Source organism: Lycium barbarum, chromosome 4 (genome assembly GCF_019175385.1).
Source record: "Lycium barbarum isolate Lr01 chromosome 4, ASM1917538v2, whole genome shotgun sequence".
NCBI lineage: Eukaryota > Viridiplantae > Streptophyta > Magnoliopsida > Solanales > Solanaceae > Lycium > Lycium barbarum.
This window is the reverse complement of record NC_083340.1, coordinates 122,887,431-122,905,402: the sequence shown is the minus strand read 5'-3', so window position 1 is coordinate 122,905,402 and position 17,972 is coordinate 122,887,431. Positions and strand designations below refer to the sequence as shown.

At 38.0% G+C, this 17,972-nt stretch overlaps 1 pseudogene; it reads left to right on the top strand.

The window, feature by feature from the left end:
• LOC132637726 (ATP synthase gamma chain, chloroplastic-like) lies at positions 1-17,961 on the top strand (annotated as a pseudogene).
• The last annotated feature ends 11 nt before the right edge of the window (positions 17,962-17,972 follow it).

The following is a 17,972-nucleotide window of genomic DNA, read 5'->3' as shown; positions in this document are numbered from 1 at the left end:
ATGGCTTCTTCTTCACTCTCTTTGATTTCTCAACTCATCAAATCTCCCATTTCCAACAAAAACCCCACTTTCCAATCATCCAAACAGCCCCTTCCTTCAATTCACTGTGGTATTCGTGAACTAAGAGAAAGAATCAGCACAGTAAAAAACACTCAAAAACTTACAGAAGCAATGAAATTAGTAGCAGCAGCCAAGATTAGAAAAGCCCAAGAATCAGTCATTAACACTAGACCATTTAATGAAAACTTAGTTGATATGTTATATAACATAACACAACAACTTCAATTAGAAGATGTAGAAATACCCTTAACTGAAAAAAGACCAGTAAAGAAAGTTTCCCTTTTTGTTATTACTGGTGAAAGAGGTCTTTGTGGGTGTTTTAATAATTCAATCATCAAGAAAGCTGAAAGCTGAATAGCAGAATTGATTAATCTTGGTGTTGAGTATACTCTGATAAGTGTTGGTAAAAAGGGTAATTCTTATTTTCGTCGTAGGAAAGGTGAATTTGTCGATAGGTATGTTGAAGGAGAGAGTTTTCCTACTGTAAAAGATGCTCAGGTTATAGCTGATGATGTTTTTTCATTGTTTATAAGTCAAGAAGTTGATAAAGTTGAGGTTTTGTATACTAAATTTGTATCGTTGATTAAATCTGATCCGGTAATACATAGTTTGTTACCATTGTCGACGAAAGGAGAGGTTTCGCAGAACTGAAAGATTTTTCAGAGTGCATTCAGAACTTGCTGTTGAGTGAATTATCTTGGAGAGGTGATTATTATACTTGGTCTAATAAGCAGTTGGGAAATGACAGAATATGCAGTAGGATAGAATGTTTGGCAATGCAGAATGGATGATGCAATGGGGTCATGTCATCACTAACTATGATTTACTTAATATATCTGATCATGCATCTTGTTATATCCCGTATTTTATACGACGGATTATTCGTAAGCTAATCGGCATAAGTCCAAGGACAAGATTATTTTGGGATATGAAATAAGGACTTTTAATCCCCGATTTTAATAATTGCACGGTTTGCTAATTAATTATAATTGGTGGAAATATTAGTAGAGATTTGGGATTAATTTACCATGATTGGATTATTAAATGGGGATTAGTGATTAATTATGATTAATCAAGTTAAGTAGACCATTAAGTGGGCCCCACAATATGTGGCTGAATATGATTGGCTCATGGATGATAGTGGGACACATGTCAAGGGCTGGACATGTGTCAACCACATGGACAACATATATAAGTTAAATGGATGATTCATGTTCCATAATTCAACTTTTACAAATTATGAAATTAGAGAGATAAGACAGAGACTCTCGGCCATGGCCATGGCAGCAGCTCCAAGCTCATGGCCATGGCATCCTCCATCAACCCTAAATGAACAAGGAAGAGGATTATCTTGAGAGGAAGGGGGCAGCAACGTTGGAACTCCATTGTTGAGCAGCAACAAATTTCCTTTGAAGCAAGGAAACGTTGGCAGCAACCAAATCCAATTAGTATACTCCATTTTAAGGAAGTTGTTCATGGCTTGGAAAGCGGATTTTGAAGGTCATGGTAACGTGAATTGATCATTTGGGGCAGCAAGAACACTTGTGATTTTAATTCGCTAAATTCAGCAAATTAAGGAGCCAAGTTGTTAAGGTAAGATTTAATCCTTTTCTATGTGGTTTGGACTTGTTGTAACTTGGTAAATATGAATTGAATCTATGGAATTATGTATGTTGATGTTGAAGTGTTGTTAGGCCGTGTAAAGGGGCCGTTTTATTTGAAATTGGTGAACTGATTTGAATTAATATTTTTGTTCTTGTGTCATGGATTAAGTGAAGGAATTAAATAATTAAAGTTGAAGTTGTAATTGTTTGTGGGCTGTTGTAGAACTTAATGTGATGATAATGTAGTTTTCTTATATATAAATGGATGATGTTGTTGTCGTGTGTGGGCTGGTATAAATCACGAATTTGGATGAAAATATTGTATGAGATAACATATGAGAAACGTATGTGGTTTTCTTGGTGTATTCGTAGGTGTTCGTAAGATTATCGGGCATCTCTTTATGTTGTGGTTAGGGGCTGTTTTGATATGTTGTTGTTGTTCTTGTTGAGCTTGGAAGATTAATGATGATTAAGACTAAACGTTGTGTTGTATGTTGGTTGGGCTGTTATAGGGTTGTTTAGATGAAAATGTTATGACTATGGATCATTAAGAATAACTTGAATATGTCGTAGTTGTATGTGGATTATTATCAAATGTTGTAAACGTGGACTATTTGGGATGTTGTGCGGGCTGTTCGGAGTGTTCTCGAGTATTGTCTTGAATAGCCTCGATATGGTACTTGAGCGTCTGGTTATTGATGTTGGCTTAGTCATTGTGTAGTTGGTTGGAATATAAGGGAAACGTCGTCTAATTTCTAGAAAGGAGTTACAAACGTTAGAATACGTTTTGAATCTCCCCGTAGCTTAACCATAGTTCTTGACGTCTTAATATAGGTTGAGACACTATTGGGCAGCGTATGCGTGTTGTGTTGCGAATAAGCGCTAAAGGTATGTAAAGCCTATCCCTTCTTTCTTTTGGCATGTCTTAGACGTAAGTGATGAATGATATAAGCTTTGGGATAATTCCATTCATAAGTTCCGAATATGATTCATGATTCTTATTCACTTCTTGATGTTAGAACTTTTAAAGCAGTTAAGCTACTGCCCTCGAGCTTTCTATATGTTGGATAGTATAATCGGATGTATAAGTTTCTATTCCTAAAGGCTCTATAATGACTAATGACTCTGACTTCATAAGTTATTTCACATTATCTCGATACATGTCTATGATTCCTGAGGCTCCCTTTCATATAGTTCATAATGATATTTAAAGAATACTTAACATGACTATCGCTTGGACACTCGAATGTTAGCTAGTCTACTTGTCTATCGAGTCTCAGATGATGATTTAATTGCATGTGGTTACTCACTACTCTACTCGTGCATACTGTTGTTACATCTTTCACCGAGTCCCGGGCCGGGTATGTTATCATGCACAGTTTTACCACATTATTCACCGAGTCCCATAATGGGCCGGGTACGGTATATGATGATATGATTATTCATCGAGTCCCATAATGGGCCGGGTACGGTATATGATGATATGATTATTCACCGAGTCCCATAATGGGCCGGGTACGGTATACGATGATATGATTATTCACCGAGTCCCATAGTGGGTCGGGTACGGTATATGACGATATGATGATATGACTATCCACCGAGTCCCATGATGGGCCGGGTACGGTATATGATAATGATATGCATGACTTGTTTTGTAAGACACAGGTACAGTGATTTATTGATTATCATACTTGTCTCCTGGAATCTTTACTTCAGTTATGATCTTCCATATTGTATTTCATGCTTTATATACTCAGTACATATCTCGTACTAACCCCCTATCTTCGGGGGGCTGCGTTCATGCCCGCAGGTACAGAAACTTGATTTGGTGACCCTCCAGCTTAGGACTTCTACTCAGCCGTCTTGGAGTGCTCCGTTGTTCCGGAGTCTAGACTTTTGGCACAGATCTGCTGATATATATATATGTTCATTCAGGGGTACGGCGGGGCCCAGTCCCGTCATATGTTACTGTTGATACTCTTAGAGGTCTGTAGACATATGTGTGGGTTGTATATAGATGTTGTTCAGTTATGCCTATATGACTTATGTTGGGACGTTCCCGTATGTAGTGGCAGCCTTGTCAGCTTGCGTATATATATACATTTTGGGATGTTGTATGTAGTGGCAGCCTTGTCGGCTTGCGTATATGTTTGGGGATGTTCCCGTACGTTGTGACAGCCTTGTCGGCTCGTGTATTATGATATATTTTGATTAGTTGTGACTCCTCAGGAGACAGGTTACCATGATACATGGATGTGACGTTTTGAGATAGCGTATGTTTTCACAAAGTTTCTATATGATGTTCAGCTTCAGTTTGATTATGCATGACAAATATGTATACGAGTGTCCAGCTCGGGCACTAGTCACGGCCTACGGGGTTGGGTCGTGACAAAAGTGGTATCAGAGCAGTTTATCCTCGGAGTGTCTACAGACCGTGTCTAGTAGAGTCTTGTTTATCGGTGTGTTGTGCACCACATCTATAAACAGGAAGCTACATGACATTTAGGATGTTACCTTTCTTTCATATCTAAGATCGTGCGATAGAGCCGAGTCATAGGAAATGAAATTCTTTATACTAACCTTTGATTTCAGTAGAAGAACGACATCGACAGAAGGAAGTGACTGACGATATTGGAAGTTACAAGGCACGCAGGTAAGCAAAGGCACGAAAGATATATGTCGGGTAAGGTATTGGAGTACGATTGAAATGTAAAGTTGAAAATTGAAAGGAAAAGTAGACAGGAAAGTGTAACAGGTGCAGTTCAAGTTGGACATACGAGGTAAGTCCATCATTTTCATATTGTTGTTGATATTGGGAGCCCTGTGTGGCTGTGATATGATATATATATATATATATATATATATATATATGTTCGCTCTGTGAGGCATTGTTGGTATTTCCTGTGTGCAGGTTTTGAGATAGTAAGAAATACAGAGGAAACTCTACCAAAATTTTCGTAGAAATAAAAAGATAATGAGATATAGGTTTGTAATATGTTTTGAAAGGTCATGCCAATAGTAATGATAGGATTTGACTAAGTTGCGAGTACAGCTGACCTCGAGAAATAAGTTAATTACTGAATTGATGGTAATGGTGATAAGGAGGTCGATACTGATATGGTAAAAAGAATTTGGAAAGGACTTGTGATACTAAGAGATGATTTAGAAAAGACTGGTAGATCTTGATAGAGTGATACATTAAGGCACCGACTGAATTGATAAGCAGGGATAAATTGTGACAAGTTATAGTTAAAAGAAGTAATAGTGTGATTAAGACAAGAGTACAGAGGAAAAAGAATTGTGGCGGATATGAATGTATTAATAAGACAGCTTGTGAGATATTAAGGATAAGATTGACTAGGAAGGGTACAAGGTTAAGAAGTGTTACACTATGGGATTGAATACGAATAGGATATAATGTGAATATAATGAGGATCGTTATGAAAATAAGTAAAGCCCAGCGAGGAAGTGACTAAAGGATATGACGTGACCTATATGACTAAAGTGTACGAGCGAGCTATAGAACGAATAAGAAAGATTTATAAAGTTCTTCTATAGGGAAAGTTCAGAATAAAGATTATAATATAACGGGAATGACAGCGAGCACCGGAAAAGAAGGAGTTAATTGAAGGAAGGAAATAAGAAGAGAGCGAGATAACAGTGTAGTAATAGATCATGACATGTGTAGCCAAGGACACGAGTACTATAAGTGTCGGGACTGTGGAAGACCCAGTTATAGAAAGATGAGCAACGGGGTAGAGTGAGTGCTAGAGAATAACTAATATGATAAGAACAAATAGGGATGAATGAAATACATTTTGAAAATGAGAAAGGGGTTATGCAGAAGCGATGCTTTCCGAACGATACAGAGGTAGCATAAGATTCCTCGTGTGCAGAATAAAAGATAGACATAGACGGGAGAAATGATAAGGGAATTCTAACGGAAGCACCCAAGATAGATGTAATTAATTGAGTACGAGTATGGGACGAAAGGGGAATATATAGTTATGAACTTAAAGGTGTAGTACGACGACATGGTGATAAGGTAAGACCATTATTGAGGCGAACTTGGTATGTTGTTGAGTAAGCTAGAAGTCTGTGTTGGGTACACAATAAGGGTAAAAAGGCATAAGGCATAAAGGGGAATTGTGTCACGCCCCGAACCATGGCCTGGGCGTAACACGGCACTCGGGCCTTGCTTGCATGTGTCCGAGCGAACCTCATGGCTTGCTTGTCAACATGGGCATCAAAACAATATAATCTACATGATGCAATTTAAATGAATCATGAAAAATGTAATTTGCGGAATAAGTCTTGAAATTATCTCATAGCATGAAGTATCATGAAAACATAATAGTTTGCAAACATGAAAGCATAGCTGACTCTGTGAACTAACATCTGTCTATGAAACCTCTAAGACATGTCTGGATACTAACTACCAGGACATATCCCTGGACTACTATAAACTGAATACTAATGCAGACTCCATGTTGAACCCCGAGAGGAGTGGGGCTCACCAATAAGCTGATAACTGAAGTGATCCTACTGCGCAGGTGTATGCTCCTGAAAATCGGTATCTGCACCATGAAGTGCAGGCCCCGGGCAAAAGGGACGTTAGTACATGTTGAATAGTACTAGTATGTAAAACCTGCTGAAACGAAGAACATGACATAACATAGATATAGGACATGAACTGAAACTGAATGTAATTTGAACATGAGCATGAAACGTGAGTAAAGTCTGAAAACAGTAAATCAATGGAAATACATGTATATAAAACTGCTTGTAACGTGGGGAACGTTATAGTATAACCGACAACATGATTCTGGTACTTGCGTCCTACCAGCAGAACACTCACACCTTGCCAGGGGTATGAGATTTAAGTAATAATAAGCATGTAAGGATCCAAACTTCATAATGAAGGTGTTGCCTCCTTGCTGACAACCCTTATCCTACGGTGGCAACGTAGTTTCAGGCTATCTGAGCCTTCTCGGTTAACTAAGCAATTCCCAAAAACATGAACATGATATAGTTGGCTAAGAATCCCATGATTTTCGTGAAATAACTTGTAAATAACTTGTAATCATGATTTCACGAAATAACTTGTAAACATGGTTTCATGGAGTAACTTGTAAACATGGTTTCATGAAATAACTTGTAAACATGGTTTCATGAAATAACCTGTAAAGTCTTGCAAACATGTTCTTGATTCATGAGTAATAAGAATAGTTCGTAATCATATATATATAATTGACTTGAAAACATGCTTGTAACTTGCGAGATAAAATCATAAAGTTTCATATAAACATAATGAGAACACATGAGGATGAATTCATGATTCATGGATTAATCTAGGGTTCCTAATAACCGTAATGGAAGATTAGGAATACAACAATGAATATAGATACAAAATTCCTGTACATAAATACATAAATACGGGCTACCAATATGTTGGGTTTAATGCCCTAGGATTTGAACTTCATGGATATCAAGAAACGGAGCATGGGGAAGAACGTAGAGATTCCCACATGTGGATGGAAGTTCTACATACCTTAAATTGCTCCAAAATCTTGAATTAAAGACTTGAATTTTGGAGAAGATTTCCTAAATCTTGATTCTTGAACCTTGAGATGGTTTTCTTGGTAACCATAGATTAGGAACAATAATTTCTTGCTTAGATTATTAGAGTATATGTTAGAATTGAGTTGGAAAGGTTTACTCAAGTTAGAAAGGGATTAGGGATTTGAATTCAACCTAGAATCATGATAAACTTACCTTGGAAGGTTCTTGAGGCTTGGGACTTGTTCTTCCTGACTTTAGGGTAATTTTTCGTGACTAGGGGTGTTAGGGAAATAAACCCCATGGTTAAATATAACTTAAAACGCGAAATCCCAACTTTTAACCCGAAATCGACCTGTTTCGTGATGGGTCCGCGATGCGGGTGCATCGCGCGACATTCTTCAGCTAAAAACTCAGAGTTACGCGATCGTTCCACGAAGCGGGGTCATCACGCGCTCTCTCACGCGCCATCACGCGCCCCGAGAAGCGACGGGTGTCGGTTCTGCACAGTGTTCGGTAAAATAGGCATAACTTCTTGTACACAGCTCTGTTTGGGCTCCACAATATACCGTTGGAAAGATATTTCAAAGGTCTACAACTTTCATGTTTTATGTTTCCTCAAATTCCCAATGTATTTTCACGAAATGGGACTGGAAGGCAGACATATCGAAAACTCAGCCGATTCTATAGAATTTTAAGTGTCTTACTATTAGCCATATTGAGACGATCATATCTCCTTGCTCCGATCTCTGATTGGCTTGGTCCTTATATCGTTAGAAAGGTATTTCTACATACTACAACTTTCATTAAGGGTACTTTCCCAAATTCCCAACTAATCAAGGATTTATGGCTGCCCGAAGTAGGCCTATCAACCATTTTCGCAAAACGTTCAAACCTTCAGTTTTTTTTCCACTAAAACTCTAATGATATGAGTCCAAACTTAGTTCCAAGATACGGGGTGTTACAAATTGCCTGCACACGACTTCACCTCGAAAATAGTGGAGTCTTTAAGGGATAAAGACGGTAGGCTTGAGGAACAAATGGTGCAATATAAATTCATCAAAAGAAACAGATGATATAGGTTGGGATAAAGATACTATTTCAAGAGAACTTTGAACACTTATCGTCGGAATATAAGTGCCACCTAATTGAGATTTGCACGACTACAAGTACTAATTTATTATTGATTGGAGTGAGTGAAATATGGCCTTGGACGAGTTGCTACATTGATCGCATTACTCAAGTACAGATCACCAGATGAGATTTTATACTATATATAGAAAGGCTCTCGTCGCTTCGTGATTTTGTTAAGGTTTTGTACGTAGATAATCAAAGTTATACATCAAGGGAGAAAGACATGGATATAGTACAGTATACCAAGTAAATTGAAAAAAAAAAAACCCAGATAAATTTGAGATTGGGAATGGGGACATAGAGCAGAGTATAAACGGATAATGGTATAAGTACACTCTTAAGGGGGGAAATGGGTGCGATAAATGCAAGTGTAAGATGGAGATGATCGACACTGCAATATATTGATACAGATGCTTGAGCTTCAGGTAAGATTCCTTGCTGAGACAAGTTAGTAAGATCTAAAAGCCAGCAATAAATGGATAGGAGTTAGGATGGTATTTGAGAGAGTGTTGAGAATCATTTGTAGAGATCTTGAATGATATGACATTAAAAAGTGGGTGCGTATAAAAATAAAGAATACGACAAGAGGATGGTACCGAGTAATTTAAGAGATATTGTGAAGGGTAGTAATGCTATACAGGATTGGAGGCTAAGATGTTGGCAATAGAGTTGTTCGCTAATGATATTGCGACTTATAGGTAACAAGGGAGAAGGAATAGAAAATCCCCTATGGTAGGAAATGAGATATGTAAAGCAGAATGAACCAGGAGACGAAAAGACTATGTCTATCTTATACAAATTGTCCAAGAATAGTTATGCAACCTACGAATATTTATATGTTAAGCGTAAGACCAAGTGAGTGAGCACTTGATAAGAGGAGTAAGGATTCAGTAATAACAATGCAATTGTGATATTTTGGGGTACATTACAGAAAGATGTAAAGATGGTTTAAGCCAAATCACCGAGGTAGAATTAGTACTAAGGGAAAATAGGACATGGCCATGGTTGAACCAAAGATCTATCCCGATACCGATTGTAAGATAAGAGAAGAGAAGCCAAGGTAAAGCATATAGATTAGTGAAACGACGCTAAGGTATTTCCTGGGCTAATTTGAGTATCTTCTTATATTCTTGTAAAGATTGCAGCATAATAAGTGACAGGAAAGTTAAGAGCAAAATCTGAGTAAGGAGGCAATAGAAGAGTTTGAATTAAAGACAAAGAAATGACACGAGATAATATGCCTAAAGTATTACAAGTTAGATAAAGGGAATTATAGAATGGTTTAAGGAAGACGATCAGGACTAGCTGGTTACAAAAAGATGGTAAACTTATATGTCAAATTATTTCAGAATTATACCAGTTAATGATAGACAGAGCACAGACCAGCTATGTAAAGTCGTTATATGAGGGAATTCCAGCGCTACTCGGTAGCCAACTCTAAGGATTGGGATTAAGGGCCAAAAAGTAGAATACCAGTTAAAGCCTTCTAAAGAAGTTGAAAAGTAATACATGAGGCTGAAGATTCCAGAATATGGCTTCATGTCAGGTTTACCCCGCACTCCACGGAAGTATGACTCTATTAGAGTTATGGTGAATAGGCTGACAAAATCAGCCCACCTTCTCCCAGTCAGGACTACTTATTCAACTAGGGACTACGCGAGGTTATATATCAAGGGGATAGTGAGACTTCATGAGGTTCTCACATCTATTATATCGGACAGAGGAGCTCAGTTTACAGCTAACTTCTAGAGATCATTCCAGGGAAGATTGGGGTTACAGGTGAGTCTTAGCACAGCACTTCACCCTCAGACTGACGGACAGGCCGAGCGTACTATTCAGACGCTAGGAGATATGTTGCGGGCCTGTGTTATTGACCTTAAAGGTAGCTGGGATGATCATCTGCCATTTATTGAGTTTGTTTATAACAATAGCTACGATTCTAGTACCCAGATGACACTGTATAAGGCCTTGTATGGCAGGAAGTGCAGGTCGCCCATTGGTTGGTTCGATGTTGGTGAGACCCATGAAGGGTATAATAAGATTCGGTAAGATAAAGAAGCTTAGCCCGAGATATATTGGGCCTTATCAGATTATTCGTAGGGTAGGCAAGGTTGCCTATGAGTTGGACCTACCATCTGAGTTGGAAGCAGTGCATCTAGTCTTTCATGTGTCAATACTTCGCGAATGTATTGGTGACCCTTCTAGAGTATTCCCCGTAGATGATGTTCAGGTAACGGAGGAATTTTCTTACGAGAAGAACCCTATAGCTATACTTGATCGCCAAGATTAGAAAGTTGCGTACTAAGGATGTGGTTTCCGTCAGAGTATCGTGGCAAAATAATAATAGGGAAGAGATGACTGGCAAATCGAAAAGGAAATGAAGGATAAATATCCTTACTTGTTCCTACGCCTGCAGGTAATTTAAATTCCTCGCTTGACTATATCGATTGGTAGATGAGACTACATGTTATAGCAATGAAGGAGACTCCCCCGAAATTTTTACAAAACCTTATGGAATTGGTTTAACATTCGAGGACGAATGTCCTAAAGGGGGAAAGGATGTTATATCCCGTATTTTTATACGACGGATTATTCGTAAGCTAATCGACATAAGTCCAAGGACAAGATTATTTTGGGATATGAAATAAGGACTTTTAAACCCCGATTTTAATAATTGCACGGTTTGCTAATTAATTATAATTGGTGGAAATATTAGTGGCGATTTGGGATTAATTTACCATGATTGGATTATTAAGTGGGGATTAGTGATTAATTATGATTAATCAAGTTAAGTAGACCATTAAGTGGGCCCCACAATATGTGGCTAATATGATTGGCTCATGGATGATAGTGGGACACAAGTCAAGGGCTGGACATGTGTCAACCACATGGACAACATATATAAGTTAAATGGATGATTCATGTTCCATAATTCAACTTTTACAAATTATGAAATTAGAGAGATGAGATAGAGACTCTCGGCCATGGCCATGGCAGCAGCTCCAAGCTCATGGCCATGGCATCCTCCATCAACCCTAAATGAACAAGGAAGAGGATTATCTTGAGAGGAAGGGGGCAGCAACGTTGGAACTCCATTGTTGAGCAGCAACAAATTTCCTTTGAAGCAAGGAAACGTTGGCAGCAACCAAATCCAATTAGTATACTCCATTTTAAGGAAGTTTTTCATGGCTTGGAAAGCGGATTTTGAAGGTCATGGTAACGTGAATTGATCATTTGGGGCAGTAAGAACACTTGTGATTTTAATTCACTAAATTCAGCAAATTAAGGAGCCAAGTTGTTAAGGTAAGATTTAATCCTTTTCTATGTGGTTTAGAGGTGGTTTGGACTTGTTGTAACTTGGTAAATATGAATTGAATCCATGGAATTATGTATGTTGATGTTGAAGTGTTGTTAGGCCGTGTAAAGGGGCCGTTTTATTTGAAATTGGTGAACTGATTTGAATTAATATTTTTGTTCTTGTGTCATGGATTAAGTGAAGGAATTAAATAATTAAAGTTGAAGTTGTAATTGTTTGTGGGCTGTTGTAGAACTTAATGTGATGATAATGTAGTTTTCTTATATATAAATGGATGATGTTGTTGTCATGTGTGGGCTGGTATAAATCACGAATTTGAATGAAAATATTGTATGAGATAACATATGAGAAACGTATGTGGTTTGCTTGGTGTATTCGTAGGTGTTCGTAAGATTATCGGGCATCTCTTTATGTTGTGGTTAGGGGCTGTTTTGATATGTTGTTGTTATTCTTGTTGAGCTTGGAAGATTAATGATGATTAAGACTATACATTGTGTTGTATGTTGGTTGGGCTATTATAGGGTTGTTTAGATGAAAATGTTATGACTATGGATCATTAAGAATAACTTGAATATGTCGTAGTTGTATGTGGATTATTATCAAATGTTGTAAACGTGGACTATTTGGGATGTTGTGCGCGCTGTTCGGAGTGTTCTCGAGTATTGTCTTGAATAGCCTCGATATGGTACTTGAGCGTCTGGTTATTGATGTTAGCTTAGTCATTGTGTAGTTGGTTGGAATATAAGGGAAATGTCGTCTAACCATAGTTCTTGACGTCTTAATATAGGTTGAGACACTATTGGGCAGCGTATGCGTGTTGTGTTATAAATAAGCGCTAAAGGTATGTAAAGCCTATCCCTTCTTTCTTTTGGCATGTCTTAGACGTAAGTGATGAATGATATAAGCTTTGGGATAATTCCATTCATAAGTTCCGAATATGATTCATGATTCTTATTCACTTCTTGATGTTAGAACTTTTAAAGCAGTTAAGCTACTGCCCTCGAGCTTTCTATATGTTGGATAGTATAATCGGATGTATAAGTTTCTATTCCTAAAGGCTCTATGATGACTAATGACTCTGACTTCATAAGTTATTTCACATTATCTCGATACATGTCTATGATTCTTGAGGCTCCCTTTGATATAGTTCATAATGATATTTAAAGAGTACTTAACATGACTATCGCTTGGACACTCGAATGTTAGCTAGTCTACTTGTCTATCGTGTCTCAGATGATGATTTAATTGCATGTGGTTACTCACTACTCTACTCGTGCATACTGTTGTTACATCTTTCACCGAGTCCCGGGCCGGGTATGTTATCATGCACAGTTTTACCACATTATTCACCGAGTCCCATAATGGGCCGGGTACGGTATATGATGATATGATTATTCACCGAGTCCCATAATGGGCCGGGTACGGTATACGATGATATGATTATTCACCGAGTCCCATAATGGGCCGGGTACGGTATACGATGATATGATTATTCACCGAGTCCTATAGTAGGCCGGGTACGGTATATGACGATATGATGATATGACTATCCACCGAGTCCCATGATGGGCCGGGTACGGTATATAATAATGATATACATGACTTGTTTTGTAAGACACAGGTACAGTGATTTATTGATTATCATACTTGTCTCCTGGAATCTTTACTTCAGTTATGATCTTCCATATTGTATTTCATGCTTTATATACTCAGTACATATCTCGTACTGGCCCCCTTTCTTCGGGGGGCTGCGTTCATGCCCTCAGGTACAGATACTTGATTTGGTGACCCTCCAGCTTAGGACTTCTACTCAGCCGTCTTGGAGTGCTCCGTTGTTCCGGAGTCTAGACTTTTGGCACAGATCTGCTGATATATGTTTATGTTCATTCAGGGGTACGACGGGGCCCTGTCTCGTCATATGTTATTGTTGATACTCTTAGAGGTCTGTAGACATATGTGTGGGTTGTATATAGATGTTGTTCAGTTATGCCTATATGACTTATGTTGGGACGTTCCCGTATGTAGTGGCAGCCTTGTCGGCTTACGTATATATATACATTTTGGGATGTTGTATGTAGTGGCAGCCTTGTCTGCTTGCGTATATGTTTGGGGATGTTCCCGTACGTTGTGACAGCCTTGTCGGCTCGTGTATTATGATATCTTTTGATTAGTTGTGACCAGTGTTTTAAAAGGCGGGGGCGTAAGGCGGGGCATTTTACATACGCTTCGACGAGGCGTAAGCCTCGAGGCACGGGGCGTAAGCCCCATGGGTATTTAATTTTTAGTACTTCTTAAAATAATATAATTACAATAAATATTTTTAAATAGGTAAAATTACATAATAAAATAAAAAGAAACTGTAAATAAATGAAATATATATATATATATATATATATATATATATATATATATATATATATATATATATATATATATATATATCTTTGTGTGTGTGTGTGTGTGAGCGCGCGCGCGCTTGATCCTCACAAAAAAATGATCAAAGCAATCCATTATACACCGCTTATAACTTGTAATTATATATAACATTTCAAACACGAAAAAAAACACAGTTTCTTAAAACACTATTACTATCATACTATTCATTTTATCTCCCTATAAGCAAATAATCAATAAAATTTATCAATATTACAATTAAAACATAACTTCTTCATGAACAAAAAATAAAATTATATTATAGTTCTGATACATAGGACTTATGACCAATGACAAGTGAAAATGTATAATTCCGCTATGTGTTTTTTTTAAAAAATTACGTGATATTCACCCTCACGACGTTCTCAAATAGTAAATATCCAATACTATGACTTGTTATATGAGTTACACCCAATCTTCTATTTCTATAGATGAAAAACTATTAAGTATCATTATTTTGTTAAACAATTATGAGGGTGAATGATTTTAATTAAGGAATTTAAAATATAATTTGTGTAAGAACTGTTAGGCAAGCCCTGGGCGTTGGGCGTTAGGCGTGTTTAGGGCGTACAGTTGGGCGCTTAGGGCGTAAGCCTCATAGGAACTAAGCCCCGCACGTTAGCCCCAGGGCGTTTTGCCACTGCCCTGCCCCGAGGCGAGCCTCGGGACGAGTCCTGACACTGCCTTTTAAAACAATGGTTGTGACTCCTTAGGAGACAGGTTACCATGATACATGGATGTGACGTTTTGAGATAACGTATGTTTTCACAAAGTTTCTATATGATGTTCAGCTTCAGTTTGATTATGCCTGACAGATATGTATACGAGTGTCCAACTCGGGCACTAGTCACGGCCTACGGGGTTGGGTCGTGACACATCTATGGTACTCCATGTCGAAGGGGCTCAAAGATCTGGTAAAATCCCCTTTAGGTTTTTCAATGTTTGGGCTGACCATTTACAATTCCATACTATATTAGAACAGGGTTGGAACAGACAGACACCTAATGATCAGATGGCTAATATATGGCACAAGCTCAAAGGGTTGAAGGGTGATTTCAGGAAGTTAAACAAAGAATAATTTCAAACTATTGCTGCTAAAATCTCCCAGGCCAGAATGGAACTCTTGCAAACTCAAGAACTAATCATTCACCAATGTTCTGATGCTTTTCTCTTGAAAGAAAAGCAGTGTTTAGTGGACATAGAGAAATGGAGTCTTGTTGAAGAAAGTATATTGAGGCAGAAATCAAGGGCACAATGGATTAAACTAAGGGATGCAAACAACAAATATTTCTCAGCCATGATTAAAGACAGAACTAAGAGGAAACAACTGGTGGAACTCACTTCCCTTGCTGGTATAAGATTGACAGAACCACATGACATACAAGAAGAGGTGATAATTTTTTACAAAGGGCTTATGGGATCTGCTGCTCAATCTTTGCCTGCAGTGAATAATGTGATTATGAGGAAAGGATCAGTTTTAACTCATGCTCAGGGGATGGAACTGTGTAAAGAGGTTACTGAGGTAAAAATAGATGAAGCTTTAAAATCCATTGGAGATGATAAGGCCCCAGGGGTAGATGGCTATAATGCTTATTTCTATATAAAAAAAAAAAAAAAAAAAACTTGGCCAACTATCAGATCAGATGTCATTGCTACTATTAAAGAATGTTTCCACACTGGTAAAATGTATAGACCCATCAACTGCACTGTTATCACACTTGTACCCAAAACTGCTGCCCCAATTAATATCAAAGAGTATAAACCAATTTCTTGCTGCTCAATTTTATACGAACTCATTGCCAAGGTATTATCAGCTAGAATTCAACAGGTTATTGCTTCTATCATATGTGAGTCTCAGTCTGGATTTATCCCAGGGAGGAAAATAGCAGATAACATAATCCAGGAGTCTAAGTAACATATATCACCTAGGTGTATGATAAGATTGATCTACAGAAGGCCTATGACTCTGTAGAATGGATATTCCTGGAGCAAGTACTTGAAGCATTATGTTTTCCTACTAAATTCATTCACTGGATTATGGAGTGTGTGCACACTGTACATTACTCAGTATTGATCAATGGTGAACCCACTGAAGCATTTGATGCTGCAAAAGGACTCAGACAAGGGGATCTGATCTCCCCTTATTTATTTGCTATTGCCATAGAGTACCTTAGCAGATGCTTACACACACTCAAGGAGAAAAAAGAGTTTAAATTTCACCCTAAATGTGCCAGGCTTGGTATCACCCATCTGTGTTTTGCTGATGACCTATTATTGTTTGCTAGAGGTGATCAAACATCTGTTGCTACCCTATACCAATGTTTCCAACTGTTCTCTCAAGCATCTGGGCTACAAGCAAATGTTGGTAAAAGTTCATTCTATTTTGGGGGTATCAGTGATGCTATTCAGACTGCTCTCCTTCAACAATTTGGATTTGGGTTGGGCACACTGCCTTTCAAATATCTGAGTGATACCGTCCACCAAAAAATTAACTGTACTTCAATGGACTCCACTAATAGAGAAAATAGTAGCAAGAATTCCCTCTTGGACTGCTAAGAAACTCTCTTATGCAGGAAGGGTACAATTGGTGCAATCTGTACTATTTGGAATCCAATCTTATTGGGCCCAGTTGTTTGTCATACCTGCAGTTGTGTTGAAGGTAATTGATGGATACTGTAGGAGTTATATTTGGTCACGAACAAATACAATTACTAAAAGGGCACTTGTGGCATGGGATAACATGTGCCTACCCAAATCAGTTGGTGGCTATAACTTGATTAATATTCAGATCTTGAACCAGGCTGCAATTGCTAGAACTTGTTGGGATTTAGCTCATAAATCTGACAAACTATGGATCAGATCGATCCATAGTTACTATATCAAGAACCAACCGTTCTTCACTATGCCAAGTCCAAATCAGACCTCCTGGATGGTGAAGCAGACCATTGGAACTAGAGGCATCTTGGAACAAAACCAGAGTTTAGGAAGTCAGAAACCAATTACTATAAGGGCTATATACCTACATCTTCTTGGGGATAGGGACAGAATTTCTTGGAAGTGTCTGATGTTTGCTAATGGAGCAAGTCCTAAAGCCAAATTTACTTTGTGGCTCCAAATGCAAAACAGGCTAATGATAACTGATAGACAAACTTCTTGGGGTATTGATGTTGATCAAAGTTGCAAATTGTGTCAAGGACATCTTGAATCCAGAGATCATCTGTTTGTGCACTGTCACTACACTCAGGCCTTATGGCAAAGATTACTGATGTGGTGAAACAGAACTTGGTTCAATGCTAGCTCATGGGGGCAACAGGAAAACTGGATCATAGCAAATACAAAGGGTAAATCACAGGCTGCTCAGATATTGAAGCTGGTATACACAAAATTTGTACATGCAGTATGGCTTGAAAGGAACCAGAGAACTTTTGAAAGTAGGTCGAAACAATGGGCAGTATGAGTAATGTAAAAGCCCCTCTAGGCATTAGATCTAAGCTGCAGCAGCTTTTGTTTTGATGGTGTAACGAGGTGCTGCTGATAGCTTTTGAGTTTTCATATTTTAGATAGCTATACTGTGTTGGTATGCTATGGATTTATAAATGTTTCGCTTGGTAGGTTAGTTACCAAAAAAAAAAAAAAAAAAAAGGAGAGGTTTTTTATGTGAATGGGAAGAGTGTTGATGTAGATGAAGATGAGTTCTTTAAGCTGACTACTAAAGGAGGGAATTTGGTTGTGGAGAGGAAACATTTGAGGATTAAAAAGGGTACATTTTTGCAAAATTTGTTGGGACATAGATTCTCACGATTATTTTTTATTTGTTCGGACATAGATCTGATTCATTCGTACATAGACTAGATGGTTGGTGC